Source organism: Lepus europaeus, chromosome 9 (genome assembly GCF_033115175.1).
Source record: "Lepus europaeus isolate LE1 chromosome 9, mLepTim1.pri, whole genome shotgun sequence".
NCBI lineage: Eukaryota > Metazoa > Chordata > Mammalia > Lagomorpha > Leporidae > Lepus > Lepus europaeus.
Window position 1 is genome coordinate 70,169,968 of NC_084835.1, and position 14,667 is coordinate 70,184,634.

Below are 14,667 nucleotides of genomic sequence, written 5' to 3' on the forward strand. Positions count from 1 at the left end.
ACGGCTCTGCCTCGGAGCAGCCTTGCCGTGGGAGGAACACAGCCCAGAGCGCTCGAGCAGTTTGTCGCTAAGCCATCCCTTCCGCTCAGTTTCCCGAGTGCTGTCAAGTGGGCACAGGGTGGTAGTGCTCCTGTAGAGTTTCTGTGTTCCCTTTTCCCACTTCCAAATCCTGTGTTTGGGGGCTGGCATTGTGGCACAGCAGGTTAAGCTGCCGCCTGCGATGCTGGCATCCCAGATCAGCACTGGTTTCGAGCCCCGGCTGCCCTGCTTCTGAACCAACTCCCTGCTACTGCTCCTGCGAAGGCAGTGGGTGAAGGCCCGGGTGCCTGAGCCCCTGCACCCATGTGGGAGACCCTGAAAGAACTCCAGGCTTCAGGCTTCAGTCTGGCCCAGCCCTGGCCTTTAAGGCCATCTTGGGAGCGAATAGCGGATGGAAAATCTCCCTCCGTCTCTCCCTCTCTCTGTTACTCTGCCTGTCAAATAAATACATAAATCATATTTTAAAAACCCCGAACCTGTTGAACTTGAATAGTTCACTCTTCAGAACTTAAGTTTCCTTATCAGTAACATGGATATTTTAGCTCTCTTCCAGTAGTGTTTGGAGTTCTATGCAAGGAAATTTTCTAACAGCCTGGGAACATGCTGACGCTAATGCAGAGTGATGCCCTGTGACCGATTTCATGCTGATATGATGATAACTCGCTAGAAATTCTAATAATCTAGAAGTGGAGTAGCTTAGAGATTTAGGAAAATTGTTACTATTGAGCCAATACAGAGAGAGAAAGAAAGCAAGAGACAGAGAGATAGAGATAGAGATAGAGATAGAGATAGAGATAGAGATAGAGAGCGAGTAGACTCTCCTGAGCTCCACTTTGAAAATCATTGATTGCTGAGATGCAACTCATCATTTGCATTAAGGAATTATTTGTATCCCTATTGGATTTCTATTGAGCTCTCTCCTAGTACAGTTTTCGATGCTGGGGTTTTTGCCAGCTTGGTTTAATTAATTGATCTGCAAGTAAAACCAAAGCATATTGAGGACATTTATGGGGTTTCTTTATGAAACATCATCACTTCTGGTTCACTTGCATTTTCCTGTTTTTGGTCATCATTATTTGTATTGTTATGTTTGGCAGCGATCCTGGAAATACAATTTACTTTATGCTAAAACCATGTCTAAGGCAGAACTGTGCCTGCACTGTGGAGTGAAATAAGACATCCACTCCCTTGCATTGTGTTCTCAGTTTTGGAGATACATCAAACTAGAAATGATGTGTTCTTTCAAACTTCAGAGCGTATGTGTGGGAGGTAGGAAACTTTCAGATGCTGCAAACACATTTTTAAAATCGTTTCAGAACCAGTCCTCCAGAAAAAGATAAAATCTGAATCTCCGCGGGATGGGTGGGTAGGTGGGGGTCTGTTGTTTTGTTTTAAAGTGCTGTAGTGGGAGGGAAAAAAGGAATCCTTCCAATGTCATGGGCTCCGGGCTACATCGGGAAAGATGGGCAAGGTAGAACTGCGTGAGTCTGAGACCAGTTTGGCTCCTGTAGTAACTAAAGCCATATGAAGTGCTTTTTATGATGGCTTCACAGTTCATCACTCACTCACTCACAAGGAGGATCTTTAACACTGTAGCTCCCGAGGTAGGCGTCTTCCTTCTCTTCTGCTACAGAAGAATACGTTACTGTGAGACCAATCGAAGACAAGTGGAGCTTCCTCTTCTACAGCTTTCAGCAGCGTTCTCAGCAGGCACACTTGTTGGAGAGCATGATGTATCTGTCTTACTCCCACTCCTTGGACATGGCACTTTGCACACACACATTTTGCAAAAGAACTATCACCTGTATCTTAAAAGTAAAGATATAGGCTGGTGCTGTGGCGTAGCAGGTAAAGCCTCTGCCTGCAGTGCTGGCATCCCATATGGGTGCTAGTTTGAGACCTGGCTGCTCCACTTCTGATCCAGCTCTCTGCTATGGTCTGGGAAAGCAGTGGGAGATGGTCCAAGTGCTTGGGCCCCTGCACCAGCCCAGGAGACCCAGAAGAAACTCCTGGTTCCTGGCTTCAGATCGGTGCAGCTCCAGCCATTGCAGCCAATTGGGGAGTGAACCAGTAGATGGAAGACCTCTCTCTCTCTCCCTCTGCCTCTTTGTAACTCTGCCTTTCAAATAAATAAATACATCTTTAAAAAAAATTCTGGCCTTGTTAAAAAAAGATATTTGTAAGCCAAAATTAAAAAACTAAAAATAAAACAAAGTAAAGATATGAGGATGTGAGGATACTTTATTTTATTTTATTTTTTGTTTTAAAGATTTATTTATTTGAAAGTCAGAGTTACACAGAGAAAGAAGGAGAGGCAGAGAGAGAGAGGTCTTCCATCTGCTGGTTCACTCCCCAATTGGCTGCAATGGCTGGAGCTGCACCGATCCGAAGCCAGGAGCCAGGAGCTTTTTCCGGTCTCCTGGGCTGGTGCAGGGGCCCAAGGACTTGGGCCATCTTCTACTACTTTCCCAGGCCATAGCAGGGAGCTGGATTGGAAGTGGAGCAGCTGGGTTTTGAACCAGTGCCCATGTGGGATGCCGGCACTGCTGGTGGTGGCTTTACCACTGCGCCACATGCTGCCCCGAGGATATGAGGATACTTTAGAAAGCTTATAGAAAATGGAGTTAAAAGATAGGCTTATTTTGGTGCAAGCACATTTTGAAATCTATGCATAGATTTTACATAATACGCATTTTTCATAAAATTTTGAAGTCTCATTGCATGTATTCCAATTTTTTTTGTGCACCAAAATAAACTTCTGTTTTAATTCCATTTTCTGTGAACTTGTTGAGGTGTCCTTGTTCCTCTCTAGGGATGATGTTAAATGTCCTGAGCTCACCATTAATGACCAGTCTGCACGCCTTGGCTGAATTGAGGTCTGTGGGCTTGTAGTGAGTCAGCTAGACCGACTCTGGCTCTGGGTACTGTTGGCTCTTCACACAGCCCTGGCTCTCCGTTATGATTCTCAGGAATAACAGCAACTGCAGGAAGCCAAGAAGACTTTGGAAGTCAATTAATGCATTCTAAAATAACTTCTTTTAGGGTGCCCTGGCCCCACAGAGAACCAGACAGCTCTGAGCTGTAATCGCGGGCGAGTGTTGTGAAATCCTCAGGTTCTGCAAACAAGAAATCCCTGGCCTCGCCAGGTTTGGGGGTCACCTCGCTGATGGACCTGAGACAGTAGCTCAGTGGGAGTCTCGGGTCATGACCTCTGTCCTCCCAGGGTGCAGGAGCAGATCTGATTAGACAAACACTACTCCCTTTCTTTAAATGCAGTCTGTGTGTGATTCAATAGACTTAAGGTTCTTGGTGGAGTCCTACCACCAAGCAAGGCACTCCTGAGGATGTGTGGGGGATGGCAGCTCTTTTCTCCTCTTGCTTTGTTTGGGCAGCACAGGTCCACTCCGCAAGGGCTGCTCTCCCTCCCTTGAGAGACTAGAGAGCAGTGTGCACGCCCTGATGGATGCCTGCTCTGTGCGCCCAGAGACACGGCTCTGTTCCCCAGCCCCTGCATCACGGTGATTGTCTTGCACTCTCCGTCCCCTACCTGGATCCCAGCAAGTGAGGGTCAGCGGCGTGTCCTCTCCAGCCGGCACTCCTGGGATAGGCCAAGGCTGTCTGGTGCACCTCGTCTTCTTCAGCTAGTCTTTTGTGGCTTTGGGAACCGTTCTCTGCATCCTCCGGCATTTCTCATTTCTCGTACTTGGTTCCTTTCACCTCCTCTCTTCCAATAACTACTCCTTGGCAAAGGCTCTGATAAACACATTTGCACTGAGGTGTAAATGGCTGATAAAAGCTGGGCTTCTTCTCCCGGGAGTATTCGCTTTGGAGGAAGGATATAAATTTCTAAGGTGGAATTTCAGATCAGTGAGCCAGGTCGGGGAGGCACTGGGGGGCTCCCAAGAGGCTCTGATAGGTCTGCTCCAAGGTGGCAGCTGGAACGTGAGGCCCAGGCTGTGGGCTGCGGGAGGGGCTGGTCCTGGGCCGAGCTGCTGGCCTTGCTCCATGACCGGGGTTTGAAATCCTGGGGCCCCGCTGTCTGAGAATCTTGAGCAAGAACCTTGCTTATCCCCAAGGAATGTTTGGAAACACCATGCATATCCCATTTGTGGCACATGCTTCGTTACTCACCTGCTCTCTCAGCTGATGTGATAGACACCTCTGAGCTTCAAGGAGTCTTGAACTTGCCCTTCTGTGACTGCAGGGAGACATCGCAGCGTTCCCACATGCAGGTTCGCTCCTGCTGACAGACACCTTTGCGTCTCATCACCCCTCAGCCTGTCTGAATCAGAAGTGTTTTCGATATTCAAATGCTGACCTCTGAGTGCATGAAGAATTGTTCAAGCGCAGTGAAATTCCTCCAGGCTTGGAGCACACGGCCATGAGCACGTCACATGCATGAGATCAGCGGGGCTGATGTCAAGGCAGGCGGTACCAGCCCCAGCGTGAGGCCTGCCCTCCCCCAGCTCTCTCCTCCTTGACTTATGAGCCAGTTCTCTCCTGCAAGCTCCTGACATGCGACATTCCTCAAAACAGCCCCATCCCATTGAAAACCAAAACCAAAAAATAAACAAGCAAAAAAACTCATCAAGCTCCACACAAGAGTACTTCAAAAAGTTCACGGAAGAACAGAGTTAAAAGATAAGTTTATTTGGGCGCAAAGCAATTGGAGGGTAGCAAAGTGTTCATATTATGAAAAAACTGGACATCAGTTTCAAATTTTTGTGCATCAACAGAGACTTTGAATTCCATTTTCCGTGTACTTCTTGAACTGCTCTCATACAACTGAAAGCAAGGTGGTATTGGTGAACATTCTTTCCTACAAGAAACAAGTCTGAGAGACTGCTGGTGGCTTCTGCAGTGAGCTGGAAATTTACCATGAGCTTCACCCCCTGTGACGTTCCGTGTGCTGAGGGTCGAGTCAGACCCTGGCATCTGAGGACCGTGCCCGCCTGTTGCCTTTATCAGCCCGAACTCCTGAAGGCAGAGATGAATCCGCCCCCTCTTTTTACCCTTCCATGGCCCTGGGTGTGGGAGGTTCTCGGGGAAAGTTGTGAGGCGGACAAACGAATAAAAATGCCTATTTCCAACACCATTTTGATAAGCTAACACCTTTCATGCTGTTTTGTCTGCCATACTCTAAGCTTCCTTTTTTGTTTTTAAAGATTTATTTTATTCATTTGAAGGACAGAGTCACAGAGAGAGAGAGAGAGACAGAGAGAGAGGACTTCCATCCGCTGGTTCACTCCCTAGATGGCTGCAATGGCTGGAGCTGCGCCAAGCTGAAGCCAGGAACCAGGAGCCTCCTCTGGGTCTCCCACGTGGGTGCAGGGGCCCAAGGACCTGGGCCATCTTCTACTGCTATCCCAGGCCATAGCAGAGAGCTGGATGGGAAGAGGAGCAGCTGGGACTAGAACCGGTGCCCACATGGGATGCCGGCGCTTCAGGACAGAGCTTTAACCTGCTGTGCCACAGTGCCTGCCCCTAAGCTTCCTTGTTAAACTGTTATATTGGGGCTGGCACTGTGGTGCAGAGGGTTAAAGCCCTGGCCTAAAGCCCTGGCATACCATATGGGCTCCGGTTCGAGTCCTGGCTGCTCCACTTCGAATCCAGCTCTCTGCTATGGCCTGGGATAGCAGTAGAAGATGGCCCAGGTCCTTGGGCCCCTGCACCCATGTGGGAGACCCGGAGGAGGCTCCTAGCTCCTGGCCTTGGATCGGCACAGCTCTGGCCGTTGTGGCCATCTGGGGAGTGAATCAGCGGATGGAAGACCTCTCTCTGTCTACCTCTCTCTGTAACTCTGACTTTCAAATAAATAAAATAAATCTTTTTAAAAAAAAAGAAAAAAAAGAGCAAATATAAACTGTTATATTACCATGCTAGGGTGGGGAACCATTTGTCTTCCAAAACCTGTTTGGATACTTAGAGCATCATCTATGGCCTGTGCAAAATTACCAACGTATGGACTTATTGGATTTCTCGTCCTGCCTGTGGCTGTCCTGGCGGGGCCAGACCAGATGAGTACACAGGCCCGATATGCCCGTGCCTGGAAATCTCCCACAGACATCATGCTCCGTGGAAGAAGTCAATCACAGAGACCACTTACGGTGTGCTTCTACTTTCAGTCATTCTTTGATACGTGTAGGTGATCAGAAATGAGCAAATCCTTTATGTAAAATGGCATCATGTTTGTGTATGACCTACATAATCCTTTCATGTACTTTATTATTTTTTAAAGATTTATTTATTTGAAAGTCAGAGTTACAAAGAGAGAGAGGAGAGAGAGAGAGAGAGAGAGAGAGAGAGAGAGAGAGGTCTTTCATCCGCTGGTTCACTCCCCAATTGGCCGCAGTGGTCGGAGCTGTGCCAATCCGAAGCCAGGAGCCAGGAGCTTCTTCCAGGTCTCCCACGTGGGTGCAGGGGCCCAAGGTTTTGGGCCATCTTCTGCTGCTTTCCCAGCCATAGCAGAGACCTGGATCAGAAGTGGAGCAGCCAGAACTCAAACCAGCATCCATATGAGATGCTGGCACTGCAGGTGGAGGCTTGACCGGCTACGCCACATTTCCGGCCCTCTCATCCTCTCATGTACTTTAAATCAACTCCAGATTACCGGTGGTAACTGATACAATGCAAATGTTCTGCTAGTAGTTGTTACACTGTATCATTTAAGGAAGAATAATGAGAAAAAAAGTCGACAAAGATTCAGGATAAGGCATAATCGTTTTTCAGGTATTTTCTGCTCGTGGGTGGTTGAATCTGCTGCTGAGCCATCTGAAGCTATGGAGGACCGACATGTGTGAAATATGCAGGCCAGGCAGAGCTGTGGAGATGGGAATGGATCCGTTGTTGCAGAGGGCTGAGGGCACAGAGGAAATGGGGCGTGGCTGTCTGAGGATGTGAGGTTTCTTTTGGGTGAAGCAGTGCTTTGATGTTGTACCCTGGCAATGGCTGTGGAACTCCGGGTACGTACACTGACGTGCATACACTCTGTCTTAGTCTGTTGTGTGGCTATAACGTAATGCTTGACGTTGGGCAATGTATAAAGATTCTGGTGGCTGGAGAAGTGGAAAGAGAGCTGGCTGCTGGCAGAGGGGGCCTTAGAGTGAGCCGGGAAGCAGGGGATGGGGAGGGGCCAACCTCCCCTCTTGAGCTCACCCACACCCCTGAGAGACCAGCATTAATCCTCTCCTGTAGGTAGAGCCCTGGGGCCCCAGCCACCTTCCCCTAGCTGGTTGAAAGGCGTGCTGTGCTGTGTTGTGATTCTTGAGAATCTAAGTAAATGGGTGCTTTATTTAGGATCAACGGGATGATGCTTTTTTTTTTTTACCTTTTATTTAGTAAATATAATTTTCCAAAGTACAGTTTATGGATTACAATGGCTTTTCCCCCCCATAACTTCCTTCCCACCCACACCCCTCCCATCTCCTGCTCCTTCTCCCATTCCATTCACATCAAGATCCATTTTCAATTATCTTTATATACAGAAGATCGATTTAGTATATATTAAGTAAAGATTTCATCAGTTTGCACCCACACAGAACATAAAGTGTAAAATACTGTTTCAGTACTAGTTATAGCATTAATTCACATTGGACAACACATTAAGGACAGAGATCCCACATGAGGAGTAAGTACACAGTGACTCCTGTTGTTGACTTAACAATTTGACACTCTTGTTTATGGCATCAGAAATCTCCCTAGGCTCTAGTCATGAGTTTCCAAGGCTATGGAAGCCTCTTGAGTTCGCTGACTTCAATCTTACTTAGACAAGGTCATAGTCAAAGTGGAAGTTCTCTCCTCCCTTCAGAGAAAGGTACCTCCTTCTTTGATGGCCTCTTTCTTTCCACTGGGATCTCACTCGCAGAGATCTTTCATTTAGGTCATTTTTTTTTTTTTTTTTGCCAGAGTGTCTTGGCTTTCCATGCCTAAAATACTCTCATGAGCTCTTCAGCCAGATCTGAATGCCTTAAGGGCTGATTCTGAGGCCAGAGTGCTATTTAGGACATCTGCCATTCTGTGAGTCTGCTGTGTATCCCGCTTCCTATGTTAGATCGTTCTCTCCCTTTTTTATTCTATCAGTTAGTATTCGCAGACACTAGTCTTGTTTGTGTGATCTCTTTGACTCTTAGGCCTATCAGTGTGATCAATTGTGAACTGAAATTGATCACTTGGACTAGTGAGATGGCATTGGTACATGCCACCTTGATGGGATTGTGTTGGAATCCCCTGGCACATTTCTAACTCCACCATTTGGGGCAAGTCCAATTGAGCATATCCCAAATTGTACATCTCCTCCCTCTCTTATTCCCACTCTTATATTTAACAGGGATCACTTTTCAGTTAAATTTCAATACCTAAGAATAAGTGTGTGTTGATTACAGAGTTCAATAGTATTAACTAGAACAAAAAAAATACTAAAAGGGATAAAGTATTACATTGTACATCAACAGTCAGGACAAGGGCTGATCAAGTCACTGTTTCTCATAGTGTCCCTTTCACTTCAACAGGTTTCCTTTTTTGTGGTTGGTTAGTTGTCACCGATCAGGGAGAACATATGATATTTGTCTCTTTGGGGCTGGCTTAATTCACTCAGTGTGATGTTTTCCAGATTCCTCCATTTTGTTGCAAATGACCGGGTTTCATTGTTTTTGACTGCTGTATAGTATTCTATAGAGTACATGTCCCATAATTTCTTTATCCAGTCTACTGTTGATGGGCATTTGGGTTGATTCTAGGTCTTAGCTATTGTGAATTGAGCTGTAATAAACATTAAGGTGCAGACAGCTTTTTTGTTTGCCAATTTAATTTCCTTTGGGTAAATTCCAAGGAGTGGGATGGCTGGGTTGTATGGTAGAGTTATATTCAGGTTACTGAGGAATCTCCAGACTGACTATTTAGGATCAACGGGATGATGCTTTGACTACACTAACTGTGTTTTGAACGTCTTGTACCACGGGCTGTCGCTGAGCCGAGTGCCTGACTGACACCCACATGGAGAGTTGTATGCCAATATACAGATGGGGTGGTGGGAGACCAGGGCTTTTCCCTGCAAGGTTGGTATCTGGAAGCTGAGATAATTCACCTTCTGGGACGCCAGATACCAGTGCCTTCCCACTGCTGTTTGAGTCACGTCTCACTGTGACTCCATCCTTTGCTAGAACTTGCTCTGAAAAGGCACTGACTGCGGGAGTGAGAAGTCCCTTACGTCATTGCTGCCGACCTGACAGCAGTCTGCACCTGTTCAAGGGCACTTTGAAGGGACTGTCTCCCTTTGAAGGGACCATTTGCACAATTTCCTCCTTGGGTGCACTGTGTTTGGTTCATTATTAGCACTCGGCGCCCTAGTAATTTACTTTTACCCATTTCCCCTGTATTTTCATATATCTCTTTTTCTCATTTTGCTTATTCTGCTTGTGTGTGCATTGCAGTAAACCAATTCATTGGAGAACTATCTTTGTTAGGCAGTCATTTGTTTAGAGAACAAAGAGCCTGCCCCTCTTGTTATAGTCCTCGAGGTCCAAATCATGGCCAGGCATTGGAGGAACCCGAGCACCCTTGTCAGCCCAGCGTGTCAGGCCCCACCTCTTCAAGATCCCATCACCTGCACACTGTCTCCCTGGGACCAAGCTTCTAGTTCAGGAACCCCATGGGGGGACAAATCATATTCAGACCATAGCAGTGTGTAAATGACATCACTAATGCTGGTCAGCAACGCAGAAATGCATCACATCAGCTTGTTCAGGCGTTTTGTGGAATTTCGAGGTGCCTGGGGGGTGGTGGCTCCACACAGAGCACGGAAGCTCCGCGCCCCCCACCCCCCCACCCCCTGCCCTCACCCCGTGCAGCTCTTCCTCTGGCTGTTCATCTGTATGTGTTATCATATCTTTTATGATAATCTGGAAAATGTAAGTAAAGTCTGCCTCTGAGTTCTGTGAGCTGCTTTGACAAAATGAACAAACCCCAAGAAGGGGATTCGAATCCTGGTAGCTGTGTAATCAGAGAGAGAGGGGCCAGAAGAGAGTTGGGTCCATGCTGTCACTCGCCACGTGATGCTGTGCACACACCTGGGGACTCTGCTAGGACACCCTGGGACCTTGGACCACAATCGTGAGCCCGAATATTCCTCTTTTCTCTGTAATTTGGCCAGTCGGTGGCACTGGGTTGAGAGCGACAGAAAACAGCGACAATCCGTGAGATTGGGCAGGTCTCCTACCACAGTAAGGGGCAGGCATTGAATCTTAGTATGTGTCAGCTGCTGCTGTTACTGCCTGCCATGAGCCTGACTCTCCCAACTTAGGTTCTTTGTTATACCCATTTAAAATTAATTAATTTATTTGAAAGGCAGTTAAAGAGAAGGAGAGGCAGAGAGAGAGAAAGGGAAGTCTTCCATCTGCTGTTTCACTCCCCAGATGGTTGCAATGGCCGGAGCTGCACCGATCTGAAGCCAGGAGCCAGGAGCTTCTTCCAGGTCTCCCATGTGGGCACAGGGACCCAAGGACTTGGGCCATATTCTACTGCTTTCCCAGGCCATAGCAGAGAGCCGGGTCAGAAGTGGAGCAGCTGGGACTAGAACCAGCACCCATATGGGATGCTGGCACTGCAGGCGGCAGCTTTAACTGCTATGCCACAGTGCTAGCCTCATTATACCCATTTTGCATAGGCAAAAACTTAGGCTTAGAGAGAGCAACTTGCCTACCGCCAAAAAGTCAGAAGTGAAAGGCAGGTTGGTTTGATTCCAGAAGCAAAAGCGCTTGTGGGAGACATATTTTCCAGAGTACAGAGGACAGAGACCTTACAAGGGGTCGAGGCCAACACTGCTCTTGGAGATGAGAGTGTGTTGGGGGAAATGGGCAAAGCAGGAGGGCCAGTCATTGCAAGCGATGACAAGGCCGGGGACACTGGCTCCATGACATTTCTGGTAAACAAGCCATGGCACTGAGATGCGTTTCCTCCCACTTACATGTTGCACAAGTAATTGTGATGCGGGGTTCGGAGTTCTCGTTTCCTGGCTCAGAGGTGGAAGGCGAGGACCGCCCAGCGAGGACTTTCCCTTCTGACTCTGTGCGGCCACGATCCCAGACAGACAGGATTACAACATCCCAGTCTGGCTGGCGATGGTTGGGAGGCAGGAATCAATCGGTCTCTCCTTCCCCAGCGGAAAGACGGAAGGCGGCTAGCAATGGGATGAAGCTGTGCCCGCTGTCGCGCCCTTGGACTTGGAGCCAGCTCGTCTTCTGGCTTCACTTCTTGGAACTCCGAGCCTCCCTGACGGGGCTCCCCAGGGCCTGGGCATTATCGTCCCACCAGACAGACCTCTGGGGCGGCATAGAAGCTGCCAGACAAATATGGTTCATTTATGCAATGAAGTTACCGCCCTGGAGCTGACCCAGGAGTCAGCCTTGCTAGGGCATCTTTTCCAATCTGGGGTAGATGTGGCTGGCTCCTTGAGGATGATGATGGTGATGATTACCATTTGTTGACTTCAAGAATGCACTGAGTCATTGTGAGACTTGTTTTTTAAGATTTATTTATTTATTTGAAAGGCAGAGTGAGAGAGAGCAAGATTGAAGGGAGGGAGCAAGGGAGGCAGAGAGAGACAGAGAGAAAGAGACAGCTTTTTACTGGTTCGTTCTCCAAGAGGCCACAATGGCCAGGGCAGGGCTGGGCCAGGCTGAAGCCAGGACCAGGAACTCCATACTTGAGTCATCCTGTGCTGCTTTCCCAGGCACATTAGCGAGGAGCTGGATTGGAAACAGAGCAGCCAGGACTTGAACCAGCACTTGGATATGGGATGCCGGCACTGCCAGCCCCTCACTGGGAGCCTTTTTTAATGGAGAGTTAAAAGCACAGACTTAGAATTCAAGTTGTGTGGGTTTAAATTCCAGGTTTATTGCTTACAAGCTGTGTGACACTGGGCAGGTTTCTTAATCTGTCTCTTACGGGAGATAATTATAGCACCTACAGTATAGGATTGTTGCAAGGTTTATACATTATTACAGGCAATGTGTGTTTACACAGGTACAGTATATGATTATACCACATGTGCGCGCACACACACACATATGCCTACAAGGGGTCTTCTAAAAGTTCATGGAAAATGGATATTATGGAAAACTACGCATGAATTTCCAATATTTATACCCAAACAAAATTATTTTCTTTCTTTCTTTCTTTCTTTTTTTTTGACAGGCAGAGTTAGACAGTGAGAGAGAGAGAGAGAGAGAGAGAGAAAGGTCTTGCTTTTCCATTGGTTCACCCCCCAGATGGCTGCTGCGGCCGGCACACTGCACTGATCCGAAGCCAGGAGCCAGGTGCCCCCTCCTGGTCTCCCATGCAGGTGCAGGGCCCAAGCACTTGGGCCATCCTCCACTGCCTTATCAGGCCACAGGAGAGAGCTGGACTGGAAGAGGAGCAACCGGGACAGAACCGGTGCCCCAACCGGGACTAGAATCTGAGGTGCTGGCGCCGCAGGCGGAGGATTAGCCAAGTGAGCTGCGGCACTGGCCCAAATAAAATTATTTTAAATGGACTTTTCCACAGACTTTTGAAGACCTGTGTGTGTGTGTGCAGTGTGCATTACCAGTTGTGCAGTTGCCGTGTCCCCATATGTGTATATGGTTCCATCACCTACAGTGTCTTTGCACAGTAAGTGGTAGCTACGACTGAAGGTTTCCTCCATGATAAATGCTTTCAAGACATGATCTCACTCCATCTTTTTATTTTTTTTAAAAAAGATTTATTTATTTATCTGAAGGCAGAGTTATAGAGATGCAGAGGCAGAGAGAGAGAAAGGTCTTCCATCCTCTGGTTCACTCCCCAAACGGCCACAACAGCCAAAGCTGAGCCAATCTGAAGCCAGGAGCCAGGAGCTTCTTCTGGGTCTCCCATGCAGGTGCAGGGACCCAAGAACTTGGGCCATCTTTTACTACTTTTCCAGGCCATAGCAGGGAGCTGGATCGAAAGTGGAGCAGCTGGGACTCGAACTGGAGCCCATGTAGGATGCCAGCACGGCAGGCGGCGGCTTTACCCGCTACGCCACAGTGCCGGCCCCATCATTCCACCTTTGCAACAGCCCTGTGGGGCGTCTTCTCCCACACCCCTTTTTATAGATGAGAAAACTGAAGCAGGGAGGTTAAGGGATGACCGCGGGTTGCACGCTGATAGAGCCAGGACTTAAACCCTGGTTTGTCTGACTCTCTCTCACCTTAACTGTGCAAGTACAAGCAATGCCACCTCCCCACAGAATATAGCAAAAGAGAATCTCCCACCAATGTCTGACATGGCCTTAATCCATTTCCCAGGACAGACAGTCATCCACAGTGCTCTCCATGAAGCACACATGCATCTGCTAAGCATAAACCACTCTGGGCCACCCCAGTGGAGACTGAACGGGACACGCAGGACCTGGTGTGTGCCTCTGGTTCACAGAGCCACGGCCTTCACAGAAAGGTGGGTGAGTCCCCCGGGTGGGGAAGTTCACTTAAATGAGAAGGTTCCTCTTTGCTTTCCAGAAGTCCGTGCTCACCACTGAGAGTGAACGTTGTGCCGGGTTACAACTGCAAGTGCACAGAGTCTGAATGGGACGCTGGGCTGATGAGCCACACGTGGTTCCCCCGAGGGTGTCCCTCAGTGCCACGAGATTGAGTCCATTCTAAAGACAGGCTGACACCTCCAACCAGACTGCTGAGGGGTCACAGAGAAGCAGGACAGCATGCCCCAGTGAGGAAAGTGTGTCTAACAGAGGGGCTCTGGCGTGGGGCGTGGTGGTCTCTGAGCCTGTGGGAGAGAGAGGCAGGGTCTTTTTGCTGATAGGAGACCTTGAAGGCTCACAGAGTGAGTGAGCAGAGCTCCATGACTGAACAGGGACTCACCAGGCAGCGAGTAGGAGGAAGACCTGCCAGGAAGAGGAGCTGGACTGGCTCAGGGAACAGCAGGGATTCCAGTTCGGCAGGTGCAGAGGCGGACAGAGGAGAGGAGGGCTGGTGGAGGAATGTGTGGCCCCCAAGCTTGATGGGATTTGACCGGGACAGGTGCTGTATTTGTTCCTGGGAGTGTGGACTGCAGCTTTGGGAACTACAGTGCCATCATCAGACAGCAATGCCCATGCTTCCAGTCTGGCTTTGTAAAGGCTGGAGGAGGGGGATGGAAGAGGGGGTGGGGATGGGGATGGGACAGGGCAGCCTGAAGGGAGGCAATGTGGTTCAAAAGAGAGATGGTGCAAGTCAGAGGGAGGGGGTCCTGGTGGGGATGGAAAGAGTTCAGGAAGGAAGGGGCTGATGGTGTTGAAGCCACAGGGACTGCTCTCAGATCAGATGGCCGAGCTGAGAGGGAGACACCAGGATGCTGATGGCTGCCGTGGACAACCAGCTAGGGTCGAAACGGGAGACTTAGATAAGAAAAAGCATACTGTTTGAGATCGATGAGGACGAGTGAGCTTTGCACAGGGTATGGGTCTTGGTTTCCACCTTAAATGGGAGGCATGGGGTTTGCTGGATTCCAGTGGGGAGAAGGAGATGTGGTACTGGCACCAAGGAGGGAGCAGAGGAAGAGAGACTCAGCCTTGAGGTCACTCTTCCCAGGGCAGATCTGTGCAGGGCAGGGGCAGAGGAGCTGGGGGTGGAGGGCCAG

The 14,667-nt window shown here is 48.8% G+C and overlaps 1 long non-coding RNA gene across 1 annotated transcript in view; it reads left to right on the forward strand.

Annotated features, from left to right (window-relative positions):
- The window catches only part of LOC133766573 (uncharacterized), a 73,064-nt gene extending 59,635 nt beyond the window's left edge, over positions 1-13,429 (forward strand). Inside the window, exon 3 of the long non-coding RNA XR_009866726.1 lies at positions 13,341-13,429. This is a non-coding gene — a long non-coding RNA (uncharacterized LOC133766573). The remainder of the gene's footprint in view (positions 1-13,340) is intronic.
- Positions 13,430-14,667: the final 1,238 nt, after the last annotated feature.